Source organism: Diceros bicornis, chromosome 10 (genome assembly GCF_020826845.1).
Source record: "Diceros bicornis minor isolate mBicDic1 chromosome 10, mDicBic1.mat.cur, whole genome shotgun sequence".
Lineage (NCBI taxonomy): Eukaryota > Metazoa > Chordata > Mammalia > Perissodactyla > Rhinocerotidae > Diceros > Diceros bicornis.
In genome coordinates this window covers 14931164-14949575 of record NC_080749.1, presented here as the reverse complement: position 1 = coordinate 14949575, position 18412 = coordinate 14931164, and the positions used below count along the sequence as shown (strand labels likewise).

Genomic DNA, 18412 nt, shown 5'->3' with positions numbered 1-18412 from the left:
TGGGTTCAGCGAGCTCCACTTTGGCAGCCCAGGTTCGCGGGTTCGAATCCCAGATGTGGACCTATACCACTCGTCAGCCATGCTGAGGTGGTGACCCACATACAAAAATAGAGGAAGATTGGCACAGATGTTAGCTCAGAGAGAATCTTCCTCAACAACAACAACAACAAAGACTTGCAACAGGAAGACATTGAAATTTACCCCCTGCTGACATAAGAGAGGGACGCAGCAATTTAAATGATGAAAGCTCAAATGGCAAGCAATATTTAATCTTGAAATTATATAATTGACCTCAGGAAAATCTCTATGTATAAGAAAAGTCATTTGATATAGCTCCTATTTTTAGGTGAAAGGAATGAAATTTTGCAACATTAAAACAATTGTGATAAATTAATTGATGGGTTTGCTTTATAAAAATATTTGCCAAAGAAAGTATGAATTGAAAAAAGGTGGTATCTGTGAATACATTTGAGCTAAAATATTTACACATTTAAAATCCAAAAAAATAGAATGAAGAATAGCCCTGATTTAGCAGAATTTGTACTGAGCTTACTTAATTACATCAGCACCTTACAAAAAGTATTTTCTCAATAAAAATGTTATGGTTTGCAAAGAAAAGTCAATTGAAGGTGTCACCAGTTTCAAGTTTACTAACCATGAAATGTAACTTCGAATAACTGCAGGAAATTTTATTTAGAAAATTAAAAATAATAAAAATATATTTTAAACATTTTCTTTAGAAAAGTGCCACTGACACAGATTAGAAAAAAATATGGCTAAGAAACTGATTGAAGCTTGAGAATATGCTCCAAGAATAATTATTAGAGTACACCAAGACTTTCCAATATCTCACCTCCAGATCCCTTCTAAGACTCCAGCAAAGTTACTTCCCTTAAGAAGTATTCTTGTTATCCCTGGAAGATTTGCCTAAATGACCAATACATATAGTTCAGAATCATGTATAAACTCTGCTCAGATTTTCTTTTTAGTCAGTTGATGGCACACTACTGTCTTTAGGTCATGCAAAACACTTTTTCATTTTACTTTCAAATAACTTCTTTCCTTTATTTCTGATTCCCAGTGCCAACCCCTCTGTATGTTCCAACTCAACCTATAGGCATACATGACGTTGGAAAGGAATGTTTCTTTAAGAAACACAAAATGCTGTTTTATGTGCTTTGGATCACTTTTGGTTTCTTACTTTTGTTGCTCAATACTGCTTTTAAATGTATTCATGCTGTTGTATATGCATCTGGTTCACAAAATACTCCTGCAAAATAATCTATCATTTGTATTCATCATATTTCACCAGTCCATTCCCCTGGTAATGGAAACCTGGGTTGCCTCCAACTCCCTGCTTCCACAAAGAGTGCTGTAATGAACGCCTTCAAACACATCCCTCCAGGGACCTGTGAGAGTTTCTCTGAAGTGGGATTGCTGGGTCATAGGCACTTTACTTATGTCTGCTTATGCTGTCATTGTGCACTCCACAGTTACTGTATCATTATACCCTCTCACCAGCTCTGTGTAAGGGATCCCGCTGCTTCCCCACATTCTCACAGCATTTGGAATTATCCACATTTCTGATTTTTAGCAATCTAATGAAGGTGAAGTGGTATTTTAATTTTTTATGTTGATTTACATTTCTTTGATTACCAATGTGATTGAGCACCCATTTGTTTTCTTATCATTCCAGATTTCTCCCCTGGTAACTCACTGACTCATATCCATATATTTACTTTTTCTAGTGGGTTTCCCATCTTTTTCTTGTTAATATTCAGGTATTCTTTGTATTTTCTAGGTTTAATTTTACATTGTTTTCAGATCATGCAAACGTCTTTTCCTAGTCTGCTATCCTTCTGTTAAGAGTCTATGGTACCATTTGTTAAACAGAAATCTTTATTATTGATATAGACAAATCCGTAAATCTTTCACTTTATGGTTTGTGTGTGTGTAATGACACTTTAAGGGTCTTTCCAATATCACGGGGAAAATGTCCCACACTTTTTTCTCCTAATTTTATGGTTTTGCCTTTCACATTTGAGCTTTAATCTCTATGTAGCACATCTTGGTATGTGGCGTGAGTATGGATCCAACTTTATTTTTCTATGTTGTGCGAGCCCGTTTTCTGAACCCAACCATCTCCTAACTTTTGGTGTCATCTTTATCATATATGAAGTTTCCAGGTACATATGAGTCTATTGCTATCACCTCTAATTTTTCCCACTGATGTATTTGTCCACCTCCACACTAGTATCAAGCTGATTTTATCATCATAACTTATAGTATGCCCTTATATCTGGTATAGCAAGCCTTATACTTTGCTCTTCTCTTTCAGAATTGACCTAGCTATGTGTGAAATTTTATTCTCATATAGAAGTTTAGAATGTTTGCTGTTACTCAAAATTCCTCCTGGAATTTTTACTGGGATTGTATTGAATTTATAATTTAATTCCGAGAAACAATATCTTTACAAAGTTAGGTCATTCCATCATAAATTCACTATAAATCTCTATTTATTCAGGCCTTCTTAAACATTTCTTAATTTTTTTCTGCAAAGAGAATGATGACTCCTCATCAGAATTATTGTTGCTTTTGTTCTCTATTGAGAATGTGATTTTGTGGAGATGATATTTGCTGGGGTGGAGGGATGCTATTGACTATTTTAATAAATCTTGGGTCTAGCAACCCTTCAGAATTCTCTGCTTTGTTTTAATAATGTCTGTAGAATCTATTGGGTTATCAATGTAGATAAATATATTATCTTTAAGGAATAAATATTGTTTCTTCCCTTTTAATATTTTATCTTTTACTTTTTTCATCTCTTATTCATTTATCCAGGACTTTTAATGCATGTTAAATAATCATGGTGATAACAGGCATTCTTGTCTTATTTTTGATCTGGTCTTAAAAGCAATATATCATGTTTCTCCACTGTGTAAGATGTTTGTGTATAGACTGTAAAGTTAAGGAAATTGCCTTCTGGTCATAGTTTTCTAAAAGTGTTTTCATCACAAATAAGTGTTGAACTTTATCAAATGCTGTTTTGCTTTGCATCTCTTGAGATAATCACATTTTTTCCCTTTAGTCCATTAATGTAATGAATTATATTGATAGATTCTCCTAAGATTAAGGCTTTCTTGTATTCTGGAAATTAACAAGATATATTTTTTAATATGATGTTGAATTTAGATAGCTAATATTTTATCTCAGCTCAGATAGTTTATAAAGTGTTTTCTGATGTACTGAAGGCAAAAGTAAATACAAAATTCATGTGGGCATGTATGATTTAGAAGCTGACCAGTCAGTAGTCATGAGAGAGAAGCCTAAGAACACAACTAGTTTTCTTTCTTCCATATTCCCTTTCTTCCACGTAGTAGGTTCTGCCACATACTCTGCACCCAGGGAAACTTGCTCTTAAATATTTAAGTAGAGATTGTTGAAAAGAGAATCACATTAGCACCTGCTAGGGAAAAAAATACATGATTCTAAACATTGATTCACCACTCCAGAAGTTAGAAAAAAAATCTCAAGCTACAAGCACATTTCAACTAATGCTGTGATGTTTGCAGGCAAACCTATCAGAAACCTAGTAGTTGGACTGCTTCCATTCCTAACGACCTATTAGCTGTGGGATTGGGGTGTTGGGGGACACAGTATGCAAAAGAATTAGATAAGGAGTTTGTTAGGAACCCTTTTAGCCCTGCCCCTACCACCACCCTCTTCTATAGGAGGTTTGAATTGTTTCTGCTGGAGTCTGCCTTTGCAAATAAAAGCAGTGTCATCAGTCACTAGAAAACAAAACTAAACATATGTACATTGAGTGACTGCTATGTGCAGGATACCAGCACACAGGGGATGTTTATCTTATGAAAATGCAGCTAGTGAGGATGTTCAGTATGGGCTGCTGTTGAAATTACAGGGCGTGTTTGAACAGAAAGCAGGGATCCAAGGCCTCAGCCCTGAATCCTCACTTCCTTTGAGCAAGCCTTCTGTAATATATCGAGATGAAGATCAGCGTGAAAGGAAAACTCCAAGCAAGAATTAATTAATGGTTTAATAAACTCACCCATCTTTATTGAGCTCCTCCTAAGTGCTGGTTGCTGAGACTACAAAGATGATGACACACAGTTTCTAAGTCCCTGCTCTTAAGAATATACAAGAGAATGAGAGCGACCCACAGTGAACCATTAATAATAATAATGAAGATGATAATGCAATGACATAATGCTAAGAATACACAGAGTGCTATTGGGCAGAGAGGTTTGTGGCCTAAACAAAAAGAAGGCCAACTAAGCTGCCCACAGGAAAAGACGTGAGCTGATTCCTAAAGGAGGATTGAAAATTAGCTAGATGAAGAGAGTGCATGTGCGTGTGTGCGTGTGTATGCACACATATGAATGTTGGTGTAGAATTAGTGATAGAGAGGCAGAAAGTTCCAGATAGAAGGAAAAACATGGGTAAAGTCCCAGGGCAAAGAGAGGTTACATGTGTTTGGGCAACTGCAAATAAATTATGAGACTTAAGAATTAAAGAAATCCCTGTATATCAGGCCAAGGTAATTGGTCTTTTACTGAAGGCTAAGGGAAACCACTCGAGAAGATTAAGCCTAAGAGTGACATTAGCAGCGAGAAATTGCTTGCCATGACAGCCAGCTTCTCATATGGACCATTACCCTAAAAAGTCTCCTCACCGAATCCCTCTTGTTCTAGGAAATAGCAGGTCATAGAAAACCCTCCACCCACAGCATTGAACAGTCCTTCATCTTTTGAAATGTCCCCAAACTGCTTGGTTGTCGCCTTGCAGCCAAAGACTGCCAAAGGTACTGAAGACCAATTAGAAAGTCCTCCCCACTTCCAAAACACCCAACTTAACAAAAGACTTGCCGATCAGATAGTCTCAGTGTTTCCTCTTTTTACTCTAGAAAACTGACTCTCCTTTCGACACCTTTAAACTCTGCTGAAACAAAAGTGACAGCAAATGGGCCCCTCTCTGCAAGTTTATGAATAAACAGCCTGTGTTAATTTTGTCTCAGACTCAATTTTGTCTTTGACATCAGAGATGCTATAAGATAGAAAGTAGACTGAGGATGAGGGAGCAGTTAAACTAAGGCAGGAAGACGGATGAGGATGCTAATGCTCTAATCCAGGGGAGGAAGGGAGGCAGGGAGAGGGCCTTAACCAAGGCACAGCAGTAGGGATTAAAAGACACAAGTGGATTCAACAGGAGCTAAAGAGGAAGAACGAAACCGAGTTTCTGATTTCCAGATGGGATGGTTAACATTCTCTGAATGAATATTGTAACCAGAACACAACCTGTCCCTAAATAACCAAACTAAGCTTTCTAAAACAATAATTAGAGGAAAGATTACAAATCCTTTTCAAAAATAAAAATAACGTGAACTAAAGGTATACAAAATAAACCCACAAGATTTTTACAGTGGGCCCTCCAATGTTAGAGCAAAATTTAAGAAAGTGCTTGTTTCGTGCTTTTAGGTCATCACGTGCAGAGAGAGCGGTCAGGTCAGGGCGCCCTGGAATCGTCCACAGCCACAGACATGATATCAATGGAGAAGAGGGTTCTGCAAGGAATTGTAAGACTCCTCAGCCAGCACTTCCAGCTTCCAGGGCAGAATTCATTGACCAGGTCGCATGTCATTAACTCCTCCAGATGAGTCAGAGTGATGACACTTAGGAGTTAGATTTTCTCTCTCCTCCATGTCAGGGGCTCCCCTTGCAACTGTGCTCACATTACAGTTCTGTTTGTCTTTGGTGGTTTTTTCACTCTTAGATTGTGAGCCCCCTAGAAGTAGGGACTGAGTCTGTATTTTCTCACTCTCTGCCTCCCTTTCCACTTCTCTGTCTCAGTTTCTCTCGGTCACTGTCTCTCTCTTTGCCTCTTGTTTTCTGCCTTCATTTCTGTCTTTCTACAAGAGCATCCAAAATCTTCCCTTGGTCCCTCCTACAGCATCTTTACCAGCTCTCTTTGAAGACACGTAATGAGACCAAAACTGAAAACGACTTCCCTGTGTTCTTCTCCCTCCCCTGAGGACAAGCACATTTGTGCAACTCGGGGTGGGCTCTCTTTTGGCACTTCAGGTACACGAGTGCACACACACACACCCATTTGTGACCTTCTATTTATTTATTTACCTCTTTAAAGAGAACCTTAAAGACAAGAATTATGTGATTATATTTGTATCCTTAGCACCCAGCACAGTGTCTGATACCTAGGAGGTACTTAGCCAATATTTGTTGGATGAAGGTTTAATAAATGTTTAATAAATGCAGAAAACGCTAAGCTAATGAAGAATATGAGTCAGGCATCCCTGAAGAAAGTAGAATAACTAAATACCAAATTGTGAAAATGATTATAGGAAGTGTAAATTACAAGTCAATGCACCAAAAATTGCACATCACAATGAACATGTGCAATCAAGGAAGCTCATTGTTTGAGTGGGAGAGCGCTAACATAGATAGTCTCCTCCTTGTATATGAAGCATAGTTCCCACATAAAAATATGTCAGCTCATTCAAAAAATATTTAGCAAACTACAGTGCACTCAGAGATCAAGATAGATGAAGTCAGCATTCACTACCATTTATCCTTGACATTTACTCCCTGAGTAGGGGAGGAAGGGGCTACCATCTGTAAGTGCAGAGATGCAAGAGGCCACTGCGGGTATGGGTCTCTCTGCAAGATTTGGGCTCCTTACATAAGCAGAAATTAACTGCCTCCTCTGTCCAAAAATTTATTCAAGCTTTGCCCAGCCATGCCAGTCTAGGGAAAATTCAGCAGACATATTGTAGAGACTCCCTCCCCATTCAAGCTCCGAAAGCATGAGTTCTTTGAACAATTTGAGAACATGGTACAAACTGGAAAGCTGGCTGATGGATGGAAATGTAAATACGAAATTTTAATGAGGTCTCTTCCTTCTCACCTAACGGGAGATAGTAAATATTTCATGCCCTGCTCAGTGGGGTTTCAAGCATCTGGTACCATTAGTGAGACGTTCCTCATCTTCTCCAAAAGCTAACACTGGTTTGTGATATTTCACAATACCAAACTGAGCCCAATTCTCTCACTCCACACAGTGAACACCCAAATTTCCAGGGTAAAAAACATCACTTAATTGTCTCAAGAATGCTGCATCTTGTTCCTTTCTTTGGTCCAGTATTTTTGGTATATTAGAGCAAAGCTCCAATTGATTGGAATATGCAGAGACTAGAAAGCACCCTTTGATAAAACAGATGGCAAATTAATTGGAAATTTTATTTCATCCAATGTTCTTGGACATCTATTTTCCTTGTAATGAGCTACTTTGATCATAGTGACTCTTCCAAGCCCAGGACAGGGCTGGCGTGATTGTAAGGAAGAAGGCAAGACAGAGGCACAGAGACAGAAAGAAAACTTTAGGAATTTACAAGAGAGTCAATAGAGACTGGGTAAACCTTTCCCAACGTCAAAACTAGGGTCTAGACTGACAGAGTCTCAAAACAGCCGTGTCAAGAGGGTGGCTCTGGAGAAGCAAAGCAAGAACAGCGGGAGTTTAAATACCAAGTCAGGTCATCCAAAGAATTCCTTTCTTCAAGACAAGAACAAAGAGCAGCTGGGCTCAGGTTGGGAAAATTCAGAGTGAATGGGAATAAAATGGGAACAAGATTCTTTCAGCTGACTGGTTTAAGGCAAGATTCAGTCCTTCACACCAATAGCCTGGAAGGGAACCAAGACTCCCCTGATACTTAAGAAATTCAAGAAGTGTCCTGTGGTGTCCATGAGCGTGCTGCAGAGGACCTAGGCATCACGTGATTGATTCTAGAGACAGTTAGCAAAGTAGATAACCCCACAGTTTCTGGTCACTAGCTGTGCGATCTTGCAAAAATTATTTAACTGCTCTAAGTCTCAGTGATGGGATTTAATAGTACCTGACTCGTGGTTCCTCAGTCTGACTACCTCCCTAAAGGCATTCAAGATGTTTGCTCCCAAATCATTTGTAATGTTGGCAGTCCATGTATAGCCGCCTCACAAAAAAACAAGCAAACAAAACATGATAACTATTTCTGAAACTACTCTTTCCGAAATTATATCTACTTACACTACCATCTGATTGATTCTGGCAAGAAGAATGAAAGTCAACAGACACCTGGATATTGAAACAGAAAGCTGAGAGCAAATTGGAAGGTGAAACAGGGCTGAGCCTCTCTCCTTTCTGCAACCTCCTCCAGTCTCCCTCTAGGTGGCGCCCATTCACCTCCAGGTATGTTAAGCCATCTACCTCACTTCCTTCCCCATTCTTGAAACTTGGAAAAGTGACTTCATAAAGGTCCTTTACAGCAGAGTGTACAAATCTAGGGTTACTTCTTTTGTATCGGATTTGTGTTCTAAGCTTTATCTCAGATGAGGAATAAAAGGCTCTCTGTTCAGTTAAGAGACACTGAACATGGAAAAAATGAAAAAGAGGTACATTACTAGCACCATAGAAGTCACAGCCAATTGCCAAAGACTACTGTGCCCACCACTAAAACTGGTTCCAACTCAACCTATGGAAAATAATTCAGTCTTCCTTCAATTAATCAGAGTCATCCACAATCTCTAAATTATCACTCAGAGCATTAGAAATTATTATAAAAGGAAACGGAGACTGTGTGCTAATTCTAGGTCATAGCCTGAAAGTTCCTCTTTGGAGAAAAACCACAATATTGAACTGTAACAGTCTCATTTGACCTTTTCTCCTAAAACCGAAAACAAAACAACTTAGTCAACTGAGGAATCCAGTTAAATGGTATTTTCCTTAGTTTGGGCCTTTCCTGTGACCCAAAGCAAAAGGTGTCTCCATCTATCTCTTATTTACAAAACTCATTACCCAACAAACCAAAAATGGCCTCCCATGCCAGCTGACCTGAAAACACTCCTGACTTCAACTTGATAAGAAACATTGAATTAATTAAATCCAAGCACTGCATCCTGAATTGAGACAAAGTCTCCCTCAGTGAGAACTGCAAACACAAACCCCAGAAGCCTTTTATGGCTGGTAGCATGAACATCCCGTCCCTCCAGCTGCTTTTCAATTAGTTGGGAAGGTGGAGGCTGCCTGTTAACTTGGGTTTGGGATGTGCTGAGGCTTCTCTGGTGGATGTGGTGTGTAATTAGCCGGCACATTGCCAAGCAGTTGGTTCTGTAGCACGCAGCTGTGGGAATCAAATACCACAGAGCTCCCACCTCCAACCACGTGTCCTCTCTTCTTCAGTTTGCTCCACTGAACCAATTCTAGGCAGCACACAAAAAAATACATAATAAAAGATGGGGAGTGCGTGCCTGCCTGCCTTTATTCTGGGGTTTTGAACATGGGCTCTCCTAATAGGAAGCCAAGACATCAGAGAGCCACAAGGAGGTCAAGCAAGTGAAGGTCAGAGTCCTGGGGCCAGAAAGGTCTCCTCTATCAGTGATTCAGTCTTTGCAGATGACAACTCTTCTCATTTCATGCCCCAGGAGCAGCTGGTGATGGATCGAAAGGGTAGTAAGTGACAAGTTGCTGTAAAGAACAACAGTTCAAAGTTGGAGCAGTCGAGCCAGGCTGCAGGTCATGAGAGAGTTGGAGAGAGAGGCCTGAATCTCAATGTATTCAGCATCTAGCCCACAACTAGAAACTATAGAGATCCTCAACCCTACTGTAGTAAAGGTAATAATATTAGCACCAAGTATATTAAGAATCTATTAGGTGCCAGATCTTTAAACATACGTCATTTAGTTGTGACTTAAGTATTTTATTGGATGAGGAAAGGAGGGCTCAAAGAGCATGCTCAAAGTCATATGGGGAGAAAGAGCTGAAGGTAGCCCTCAAACTCAGGCCTGCCTGCCTTTGTATCAGAGCCAACCATCATCATCCTCAGCAAACACAAACTCTTGGGCATTCTGAGGCCCAGTGGGCCCAGTGTTCTTGCCAACTCAACCTCCTAGAAGGTTCACTTTAAGGAAATGTGCTTTTCAAAAGGAAAACCAAAAGTAAATAAATAGATGATGGCATTCCAAGAAAATATACTCTCTTCTGGTCCTAATTGCGATTAGCACATAAACTCAGCCTCAAATTATGATGTATTTAGCACTGGAACTTAAATTCATTAATTATTGTGCAGCCACCACCAAAATCTTGCAGCAAGTCCAGCCTCTGAATAAAGCATTTTAAAATTAATGACATACTTATTCCTGCTTATTAACAATTTAACAGTTGTGTTAAGCATTTTTAATTAAGTGAAAAAGAAAAAGGGTGGCAGGAGAATTTGAAGACAATCAAATCAGCAGCACTCTCAACTGGGAAGCAATAGAATCAAGACCTCAAGAGAGAAGTGTCTTCTGTCTTCCTGGGAGGCCAGCATGGGAGAGAGAATTGAGCCAATCTGTAGTCCAGTACACATGATAAAGAATGTGAGGAGCTAAGGAGGTGTGCACAGGATGCTATGGGAGTTCGCAGGAGGATTTGGAGGAAGTGTACTGGGGGAGACAAGGAAGACTTCCTGGAGGAGGTGGTTGAACCAGTTATTTAAAGATCATAAAAGTTAACCAGTCCAAGGAGGAGGGGGGAGGAAAGAAGAGATCATTCCAGAGAGGCAGCCAAGCATGAAAACACACACCTAGGCTATAAATAGGATATTGTGCAACATGTTGTTCCTACAACCAGTTTGGTAAACCAGGGGTAGACTAATTAGATTGGGGAGAGAATGAAGCAGAGAATACACCATGGAGGGTCTTGCATTAATGAATGATAATAAATCTAGACTTTGTCTCATCAAGCAACATTTTCCCATCATTGTGCTTGCCAGCCAGGAAACAAATTGGTATTTCACAACCAGGAGTGAGATAGTTCAAAAGTGAGATATTACCAATAAAAGTTTAAATAACTAAGGTTTTTACGTATTAACTATTTTTATAAACTACAGATTCAAAGTTAGTCCTATAATGATATCCATGACTCTTAGTTACTCACTTTTTGATATGCTTTCTTGAGTTGGAGTGAAAGAGAGGACAATATACCAAGCATGCCAAGAAGCAGTCACAACAACCAAGGCGTCAATGGGAAAATCTCCCCTGTGAACAGCATTTGTCATGTGACTTTCCGTGAAGAAAAGGCTGATAATGTCCACAGTAGTGGTGGAGTGTCCCTGAGGAACTGTTAGCTCAGTTTTATTACCATGCTTTTCTCAGCAAAGTTGTTTTTGTCTGGGTTTTCCACTTCCCTCTGCATAGCACTTCCTCTCCTCCCCCATGACAACTCTCATCGTCAAAGGTCAATCTCAGCATCTAGAATAATACTTAAGACTAGAAGGTGCTCAATATATGTTGACTATTGGATTAATCAACTAGGGCTAAATTTTCTAGCACGAATCATCAGTCATATGGTGCCTTGCTTTTATGCAGCACTATATAATGGCAATAAATAATTGATACAAAAGTTGACACTAAAAGTGAGTTCTGATATAACAATAACCTAAAGTATACAGAATTTGGTGTGGGAACAGACAGCAGGCAGCAAGGAAATTGTTATAGATGGTTTTACGGACTGAATATTTGTGTCCTCCCAAAATTCATAGGTTGAAATCTTCACCCCCAACATGATGGCATTAGTAGGTGTGGCCTTTGAGGTAATCAGGTCATGAGGGTGAAGTTCTCATGAAAGGAATTAGTGCCCTTATAAAAGAGAACCCAGAAACTCCTTCACTTCTCCGATCATATAAGGACACACAGTGAAGACATCCCTCTATGAAGTAGAAAGTCCTTACCAGACACCAAATCTTGATCTTGGACTTCCAGCCTTCAGAACCATGAGAAATTTCTGTTGTTTATGAGGTACTCAGTCTATGATACATTGTTATAGGAGCCCAGACTAAGACAGGAATCTAGAAAATACTGAGGAAACTGTTTTAGAATGCTGGAAAAATCATGAGAAATTGTTAGACAATGCTGGAAAAATGACAAGAAATCTGCTATAAGAAACTAGAAAAATGTTGATCCATGTTATGGTGTGGTGAAACATTCGGTAACCTCATTTCCTTTGACTAAACCATTACATTTATAAATAAGTCCAATTACAAAGACAGCTTGCATAAGTAGCATCAATTCTAGAACCAGATATCTGCACAAAACTGACATCTGTCATGGATGGCTGACTAGTTTAACAAGAAGATCAAAGTCCTTATGCATTTTCTGACACAGAATGTTTTGAAGCACAAACTCTGGGATGAGATGCCATTAGGAAAATAGTCATCAAGTCCTCACTCTGTCACTGACTCTGTAAACTAAGACTTCCACCTGAGTTCTTCGTGCCTCAGTTACTTCATCCGCAACGTGGGGACTAGGGAAATGGGTGGACGAGAAGAGAGGTGTGCATAATGCACTTGAATCTTTTCTCCAACTGAGTATAAGGAGCCCTCTGCAACCAAGAAAGAAAAGTCAACCAAATTTGCCAGGACTCACAGAAGAAAGATTGAGTGCAATCGAGAAATAATTGTCTTGAATGGGATAAAACACCAGCAAACAAAAGTTCCACTGGACAGAAAAAAATTACCTGCAGACAAAGAAAAACATTTTTTTAAAAGCCAACATTGAATCTAGGAAAAATTATGAGACAGATACAGGAAAGAAACAACAAGAAAAGGCAAACAAAAAACTTTCTCTGAAGATGGAGAATCTTAGGCAAGAGATTGCTTTGAACTTTCAAAGAAATTAAAGAGAATTGAGACTTCCTTTTTAAAAAATATATATCAAATAGAAGAGACAACAGAATGGGTGAAAAGGAATGCGAGGAGCTAAGGAGGAAAACTGAAAAGAAAAATAATATCATTGCAAAAATTTTAACTGAAGTAGAAGCAAAAGTGTACCGTACAAAATGTTAAGGAAAGTGGCAAGGAGAGTATCGAAGATACATAAGAAAAAACAAAAAAAGAGATACAAAATACAGAAATTGATATTTCCTGAAAATATAATGGAATAAGATGGAGCAAAATAAACAATGAAAGATACATTTTAGTCATAACTATTTATCCATGTTTAGAATAAAAATATAAAAAAATTAAAAAGTTAATTTTTATCATCGGATAGTGGAATTTCATGTGATTTTTATTAGTTTTCTCCTTTTTTATATTTCATAATTTTTCTACCGAAAAAAGCTTCTCTTCATGGTTATAAAGAGCAATGAGTGCTCTTACCTGTAGCTTCGGCATATTGCTCCAAGGTGTTCTGAGGGCTCTATCTAAAGCAATCCAGGCCATCGTAAAATGACAATGACTTCAAGGAAAGCAGTCTTTGTTCACTTCTGAGATAGCATTCGTGGCTCAGCTATGCTGTTTCCTTTTCAAAATCAGACGGCATTTGAAAGATTATTATCAAGGTCAGTTTTTCTTCCAAGCCAGATACACCCTATGGCCCTTTATTACACCTTTACCAAAGAAAGTGCTCCAAAATTTCCAGAACCCAGATAATGTTAGCATTTAGCACACACAATTTCTTAATTTTATCTGTTTCTTCTGTTTGGAACCAGACATGAAAGTTTCAGAGTCCAGAGACAATGTTGTAAACCTCCCTTGCGTTTCTCACAGTGCCTAGCATAATTTAAGAGACAGAGATGGTTCTCTAAATCATTCTGAAATAGATGCTGAGTCAATCTGGGAAGCAAATGCCAGTATCAAGCCAGTTACAAGTGTCTACACTTCAAATCTGGACCAAGACACTAAATGCAAGACAACATAGTTCTTTTTCTTCCTAGATGAAAATAAAATATTTTGCCTTATTTAAATCTCCAACTGCATGGCTTTTTCTCCAATTTGAAAGAGAGCAATAATATAGGACACATGAACATTCCATGGTCCAATTCTGTTCCTTTGTGAACTACAACTAGTAAAGATCAATGACAACAGAATAGCCTTGCTCTGTAAACCATTGATGGGATATACTGAAGCTAGTAGGTATGGTCATCAGGATTCACACACAGAGAAGGTCCATCTCTGCAATCCCCAAAAGGAGTTCAGAGGTAATCTGATGCCCGTTCTTTTTCAGTTTCAGATAGGTGGGAGTTGGTGGGGTGCATTTGCCATAGAAAGCATTATACTTCGGTTCAGAGGAAAAAGCAAGCTACTGTTTCAAGAGATAGCTGCACATGAGATTTATCCAGTTGTCCAAGGTCAAGATGGAGGTTCTCATCCATACCAAACAGCAGACATGACCATGAAATGAGGCGACACAAAGAAAAACTACAGGTTGGCTGCAAGTCTTAAGCATGGGACCCCAAACAAAGGATTAAAAATATAATTAATAAAAATAATTTATAGGATGGCTTCCTCTCTTGCACCATCCTCAACCCAAAGTACTTTGTCAAGGAGATTGATAAATGCCCTACATATATCCAAGAAGGTGAATGCATTTCCTCGAGTGGGAAAAATGGCTCTTCATGGTCTCAGAATTTACTGAAGAACTATTTTGTGTAGTTTGTTTCACCTAAGCTGTGGATCTAGTGGACCTCCATGCCTAGCACCATAAGGAAGTCTATAATATTTCTTGAATGACTATAACCTCAGTTCTGTATTTCTTTCTAACCTAACATGTCCCTAGCTCAAAAAAACCACATCATTAGCCTCCTTTAAAACTTAATGCAAGTAGAGATTCCTCAGGAAGTATCCCACTTTATTCCCTTCTGATCCCTCTGTAGCCCTTCCAATTCCTCAGACACTTATAAAAATGAGAAATAAATTGTTATGACATTTTACATTACCTATATTGATTAAAAGCAAGAACAACAGGAAATTTAGAATCCTAAATTCTATTTAAACGTATTATTTTGAGCCAAGACTTGGAAGCAACATAAGTGCCCATCAAGGAACGAATGGATGAAGAAGATGTGGTATATATACACAATGGAATACTACTCAGCCATAAGAAATGATGAAATCCAGCCATTTGTGACAACATGGATAGACATTGAGTGTATTATGCTAAGCAAAATAAGTCAGAGGGAGAAGGTCAAATACCGTATGATCTCACTCATAAGTAGAAGATAAAACAACAACAAACAAACACATAGAGACAGAGATTGGATTGGTGGTTACCAGAGGGGAGGAGAGGGATGGGGGGAGGGCGAAAAGGGATGATTAGGCACATGTGTGTGGTGATGGATTGTAATTAGTATTTGGGTGGTGAACATGATGTAATCAATGTAGAAATAGAAGTATAATGATGTACACTTGAAATTTATACAATGTTACAAACCAATGTTACTGCAATAAAAAAATTAATTAAAACTTAAAAAAAAGAAACATATATTTTGGACAATAATCATTTGTGGAACAAAGTACAAGAGTAAGCACATGAAAGAGTGGCTCAATATGAGTCTTCACCAGGAAATGCAGGATGAGATGCTCATATATACTTGTGGGAATCCAGACTTTGTTTTCACTTACTTATAGGCACTAATACCTTTAATAAAAGCTTAAGGACTTAAAATAATTATTCAACATCCAAAGGCATATTTATTTAACATTGACCTAGTTCATTTATTTATGTTTTTCAATACCTATCTTATTTAGGACTCTATGCTAAGTGCTGAAAGACTACAAAGATAAATAAGACCCAGTCTAGGGACTCACAATATAAATGGTTACAATACAACATAGAAATAACTCATTCAGTAAATATGGCTTGAGCATCCATGATTGCCAGGCAGTATGCCAAGTACTAGGATGATGTGATAAGCATGTGAAACACTCCCTGAACTCAGGGAGTTTTCTGACTAGTCTAGGAACCCCTAATACACGCATAGAGAGATACTAAGTACAGCTGGGCTGAGTTGGGGCTGCCGGGAGATTACTTCTTGGGGGAAGTCAGAGAAGTCTTCATTAAAGAGGTTATAATAATATTATAACAATGAAAGCGTAAAACAACCTCCAGCACAAATTGGGCGCTTGCTCCTCCTTGCTGCAAGCATAAGCCAGTTGTCAGTCTTCAGCAGTGATGACTGTATCTTTGTTGGCTACAGATTCTTAAGTCTGCCAGGTCTATTTCCCGCATCAGTCTCTAAGCTCCCATGGTCATATCCCTTGAAATATTTATCAAAGTCTTTTTATAAGCAGAGATCCTACTGGGAGATTTTCAATATCAGTAGAGTGAGCAGATTATCAATTAAAATCAGGGTTTGCAAATCCATTTTGGCAGAGTTGCAGAGTACATAATCCAAAGAACTATTATACTAAAACAACTACATCCCAAATAAAATACTCTTTTTAGTACATTGCTAGGCGTCCAAAAAGAAATAGAAATCTCCACAGTCCTTACCCTTCCACCAACGCTGAAAGCGGATCTAGAAGTAGTCAGCAAATTTAAAGGTGAGGTTGTTCTGAGAGCAAATGTGAATGGCAACATCAAATCTAGAGACTGTATCTTGGAACAGCAGCAAAGTGGAGGTACTGAGCCTGAAACACTCACCATAAAGCCAGAGACCATCCAAGGAAGCCAATATAACTCCAAATTGTGAGAATCCCCCAACTGAAGCCAACACAAATTTCCTCTGAAGGATATCATCTGTAGGATCCCCAGAAATTAAAATCAAACAAATCCAATGCAACTAAAGATCACAAAGCAGACAAGAAAACAATCCATCCTGAGTGGGACTCAACCAAAATAACAAACAATGGGCTGAGATCTCTAAAGACTGAATTCTGAAATGATGAAACATAGGCCATCATACACTTATGAATGTAACACATAAAAAAATACAAATTGGAATCATAAAAATGAGGAAGAATTAAGAAAATATTAAAACTGACCAGATGTGTTAGTAATTGCTCCTAGAAATGAAAAAAGAGTTGTTTTAAAAACATCAAAGTTTGGGTTAAATATCAGATTATATGTAATGAAGACTAAAATAGTACAGTAAAAGCACTGGCCAAGAACACAACGTAGACAAAGAGATGGGAAATGGGAACGAGGGGTTAAGCTATGTGGAAAACAGAATGAGATGGTTTTACTGCCAGCTAATCAATCCCCAAAAAGGAAATAATAGAGAAAATGGGTAAGAGATAATATTTGAAGAGGTAATAACTGCTGATTAACAAGAACCATAATACATCCCAAGTAGGATAAACAATCTATACCTAGACACCTTGTAGTGAAAACACAGACTATCAAGCCAAAGAGAAGGCATTTTAGTAGCCAGGAGAAAAAGAAGGATCATACAAAGCTGGCAGCAAACTTCTCAACAATAGAAGCCAGAAAAGAGTGGAATAGTGTCTTCAAAGGGCTGAGAGAAAATCTCTAAACCTAGAATTGCATACCCAGTCTTCCAATAAAAAACTCCTAAATAAAGAAAATATCAGAAAGATAAGAAAAAAAATGAGGAGGAAATAAAATGGTTAACATGCATACAAATCTAATCAAACATTATTTTATAAAATATTAAAAATGACAGTAATATCAAATTTGTGGGCTTAAAAGAACAGATATGAAATACTGGACAAAAATAACAAGCTGGAAGTGGGTGTGCGATCAAAGTTAAAATATTCTGAAGTTCTTGTGTTAACAGAATTAAAAAAAAGAGACGGGTTGAGAAAACAAAGAATTAATATTGGTTATGTTATAGGGTTTAAGTTGGATGGTGAGATATTGCTATGCTTATAACTTACATATGTTACATACCTTCTCTAGAAGCCAATCAGAAATTAATTTCATGGGGCCGGCCCCATGGCCTAGTGGTTAAGTTTGGCGCACTCTGCTTCGGTAGCCCAGGTTTGGTTCCCGAGTGTGGACCTGCACCACTCATCAGTGGCCAAGCTGTGGCAGCAACCCAGCAACCCACATACAAAATAGAGGAAGACTGGCACAGATGTTAGCTCAGGGCCAATCTTCCTCAAAAAAAAAAAAAAAAAGAACAAACTAATTTTATTAGAAAAAGCTTTGCTAAAGAAGTATTTTGCTTCCTGGTGGACAACACAGAGAATGAACAAACACTTTGGTGTCCCCATTCTCCTTCAAGACACTTCTAAACTTCTCCACTTAATCTATCTACCTAGAAACATGGACTAACCTCACAAATGGAAAATAGAGGATACTCATTTAGTTATACATTTTTCTTCTTATCTGATAACAGCATCCTCTAGATTAGCAGGGATCAAGTGAGATTTGTGCTTGCAAAATAGAAAATTAGCTACATGGAATGCATTAACAAGCATCAGCAGCTTCTGGGCAGGGGACGATTTCACAGACACAGGAATTACAAATCGTGTGTGTATCCGTGTATGGGAGAGGGAGACAGGAGCAGCATTTCATCTGCTTGTGTTAGCCATTGAATATGCTGTGAGCAATGGTGGTTGTGATACGTGTGTGGGAATTGGGGTCCATATCTCAAGGATTGCAATCCAACACTAACAGGTGGAAGT

The 18412-nt window shown here is 38.4% G+C and overlaps 1 long non-coding RNA gene across 2 annotated transcripts in view; it reads right to left on the bottom strand.

Moving 5' to 3' along the window:
- LOC131410663 (uncharacterized) overlaps positions 1-12573 on the bottom strand; it is a 74076-nt gene extending 61503 nt beyond the window's left edge. For both annotated transcript variants that reach the window (XR_009221375.1, XR_009221374.1), the window contains exon 1: positions 11774-12573. This is a non-coding gene — a long non-coding RNA (uncharacterized LOC131410663). The remainder of the gene's footprint in view (positions 1-11773) is intronic.
- Between the last annotated feature and the right edge of the window lie 5839 nt (positions 12574-18412).